The sequence below is a fragment of the Phytophthora infestans genome, genomic scaffold (assembly GCF_000142945.1).
Source record: "Phytophthora infestans T30-4 supercont1.32 genomic scaffold, whole genome shotgun sequence".
NCBI classification, from domain to species: Eukaryota; Oomycota; class Peronosporomycetes; order Peronosporales; family Peronosporaceae; genus Phytophthora; species Phytophthora infestans.
The window spans coordinates 1,280,505-1,284,180 of NW_003303727.1; the positions used below are offsets into that span (position 1 = coordinate 1,280,505).

Consider the following 3,676-nt stretch of genomic DNA (forward strand, 5'->3'; position numbering starts at 1 on the left):
CTGTTTGAGGCGTGGGGTTCGTCCTTGCGTTTTGTATCGCAGCCTCGTGTATCGAAAGGGAATCAGGTTAATATTCCTGAACCGAGACGTGGATAATATGTGGTAACACAACCGACCCAGGAGACGCTAGCGTGTGCCCAGGGAAGAGTTCTCTTTTCTTTTTAACAAGCATATCCTACCTTGGAAACGGATTATCCGGCGATAAGGAGGATGCCTTGGCAAAGCACTTTACTTTTTGAAGTGTCCTGCGCGCCCACGACAGCCCTTGAAAATCCTGGCTAGAGATTTATTCGCACCCTCGTTCGTACTCATAACCGCATCAGGTCTCCAAGGTTAGCAGCCTCTAGTTGATAGAAGAATGTAGATAAGGGAAGTCGGCAAAATAGATCCGTAACTTCGGGAAAAGGATTGGCTCTGAGGGTTGGGCCTAGGGGTCTTTTTGAACACTCGAGCTTGCAAATCCACCTAGCGAGGCAGGGTCGATCACTCGACTTCCAGGTCTCTCCTGGAAGAACTTCCTTCGCGGCCTCAAGGGCGATGAAATCGAACAGGTTTGCCTGATCACCGACGCCGATTCGGCGTCGCCCGAAGTGAATGCAGTCAGTGATGGCGACGCTCCCTCGCGCCCAAAGAGCGCTGAGCCGAAGTCGGCCCGCGAGGAGCGCTTCGCAGCGCAGTCTTGGGAAGCGCTACGCGAATCCGGCAATCCAGTCTACGAGTCCGCCCGCGAATATAAAGATGTCTTTCCGGATACGATCCCAGCTGAGCTACCAGCTGACCGAGGAATTCGCCACGAGATCGATCTCGTGCCCGGCTCGAAGTATTGTGTGACGCGGCAGTGGCCGCTCCCGCGAGATCAGGTCCAAGCTATCGATGACTTCTTCGAGAGCCGCCGCAAGGCGGGTCATGTGCGTGAGAGCACATCGCCGCACTCCAGTCCGACCTTCTGTGTGAAGAAAGCCACGGGCGGATGGCGCATCGTCCATGCCTTCAACAAGCTGAACGACGCTACCATCCCTGCCCAGACGCCGATTCCTCGGAAGGACATGGTGCTCGACGCAATGTCGGGTAGTGAGGTCTTCAGTGCCATCGACTTGACCGATGGGTTCTACCAAATCCTCATGAGGCTGAGCGACATACCGCTCACAGCGGTAAGCACTCCCAGTGGTATGCTCTGGGAGTGGCTTGTTATGCCACAAGGCTTGAAGAATGCTCCCGCCACGTTCAATCGCATGGTATCCCATGTGCTGCGCCCGCTCCACGATTTCGCACCGAGTTATTTCGATGACATCTTCGTACACAGTCGCGCTGAGGGAGGCGTCAGCGCGCTTGAAGTCCACTTGAAGCATCTGAGGCAAGTCTTCCAAGTGATGCGCGAAAACAAGCTGTATGCCAACTTGAAGAAGTGTATATTCTGCGCGCCGGAGATTACGGTGCTTGGCTGCTTTGTGAGCAAGAACGGCGTCCGCGCCGACCCCGAGAAAGTGTCGTCGATATGTGCGTGGCCTACGCCACAGAATCCCACTGAACTGCGTCAGTGGCTGGGTCTCGCAAATTATCTCCACAAGTACACGAAGAATTACGCCGGATTGATCCAGCCGCTCTCTTCGTTGTTGAAGAAAGATGTGTCGTGGTCGCGGACTTCCGCACATCAAGGCGCCTTCGACTCGGTGAAGAAGAGTCTCGCTGAGGCCCCAATCCTCGTGCTCCCGGATGCCTCAAAGCCTTTTCACGTCGTCTGCGACGCGAGCGATTTCGCCATCGGCTGTGCGCTGATGCAATTCGATGAAGAAGGTCGAGAGCGTGTCGTAAGCTACCAGTCCAGGCAGATGAAGCCGGCGGAGCGCAACTACCATGTTCACGACAAGGAGCTCCTTGCAATGCGCTACGCTCTGATCAAGTTCAGAGTGTACTTGTTGGGTGAGGATACCTTCGCGATGTATACCGACCATGCATCGCTGAGGACAGCGATGAAGAGTCCTCATCTCTCCATGCGGATGGCCCGCTGGCTTTCGTTCTTCTCTGAGTACAACTTCGTTGTCCACTACAAACCCGGCAAGAACAACATTCTCGCCGACGCTTTGTCTCGGCGTCCCGACTACGACCCACGCAGTGCATTGGGTCGACAAGCTTCACTGGATGAAGACGATGTAGACGAGTGTGCCATGTGCGAGACGACAGGAGTCAACCTGACGAGCGTCTCCCCGGTAATGCTACTTCGCGACGAGATCCGAGCTGCTTACGAACATGACTCGACGTGCTCCAGTATCCTGAAGCATCTCCGCTCACCCAGCGCCGACACACTGGGAGCCCTTTCCCGCTCTGTACGAAACAAAATCCACCGATATCGTCTCGAGGACGAGCTGCTGACGTACAGCATCGACAACTTCGATGCCCCACGTGTCGTTGACCCTAACGACCCCGATCTGCGCTCACGGATTATCCATGAGTTTCATGATGCCCCGCTGGGCGCTCATCTCGGTCGCGAGAAGACATTTTCCGCTGTGTCACGCGACTTTTATTGGCCACACCTGTACAAATGGGTACGTAAGTGGGTGCGCACCTGCGAGACCTGCCAGCGCGTGAAACCTGCCTCGTCTTCGCAGGCTCCCTTGCGTCCTCTACCAGTGGCCACCGAGGCCTGGCGCTCGGTGTCGATGGACTTCATCTTCGGGCTCCCACCCGATGCTAAAGGACGCTCAGGTGTCTTGGTGTTCGTAGACCGCTTCAGCAAGATGGTCCACCTGATTCCGACGTCGGATGCGATCACCGCGGCAGATACCGCGGTGCACTTCCTTGATGCCGTCTTCCGTCATCATGGCCTTCCCGAATCTATCGTCTCCGACCGCGACCCGCGCTTCACGTCGGCATTCTGGTCAAAGCTCTTCGAGCTACTGGGCTCGAAGCTAATGATGTCCACAGCAGCCCATCCGGAAACGGACGGCCAGACGGAGCGCGTAAATCGCGTCCTCGAAGACGTCCTTCGAAGCTACGCGACGTCGTTCTCCAGCTGGTGCTCGTTTCTGCCACTAGCCGAGTTCGCTCTGAACAACGCGGTACACGCGTCGACTGGGCTGACGCCCTTCTTCGTTAACAACGCGCGACACCCGCGTGTCCCTGCTCTCCTCGCCGTGGGCCATCCCACAGCGCCGTGTGTCACCACTCTGGGTGGGGAAGAAGCTGCCGACAAGCCGTCTACTCCATCTGCGATGTCTCCGGCGGCTACACCGGTACTGGGTCAACCGGTACATACACCGGTTGCTAATGATATCTCGAGTGTATCCCCTGTTCCCACGTCGGTCAACGCAGTGACACGCTCCGCATCGAGCCCACTTGCGCCAGCTAACTACGCGCCGAAGCATGCGGCGCGACCGATCGACTCCGCAGTCGTCTCCGACTTCGTACTACAGCGCTAAGCGGTCACTCGCTATGTTCGTGACGCGCTGCAGGACGCAGTGGACAAGCAGAAGGAGAACGCTGATAAGGCTGGCCGCAAGAACACAGCCACGTTTACGACAGGCGAACGAGTGCTCCTGTCGACTGAAGGTATCAGAAACTCTGCGGGTTCCCAACCTCGGCGCGAACAAACTCGCGCCGCGCTTTATTGGGCCGTTTACGGTGATCAAGACCATTGGTGACGCTTACACTCTGGATATTCCTTCGACACTACGGCTAC

At 56.6% G+C, this 3,676-nt stretch overlaps 1 non-coding gene across 1 annotated transcript; it reads left to right on the forward strand.

Moving 5' to 3' along the window:
• On the forward strand, window positions 1-442 carry PITG_33047 (the record flags this gene model as incomplete). Its single annotated transcript, XR_009934441.1, has 1 exon — window positions 1-442. It is a non-coding gene; the product is annotated as a 28S ribosomal RNA (ribosomal RNA).
• Window positions 443-3,676: the final 3,234 nt, after the last annotated feature.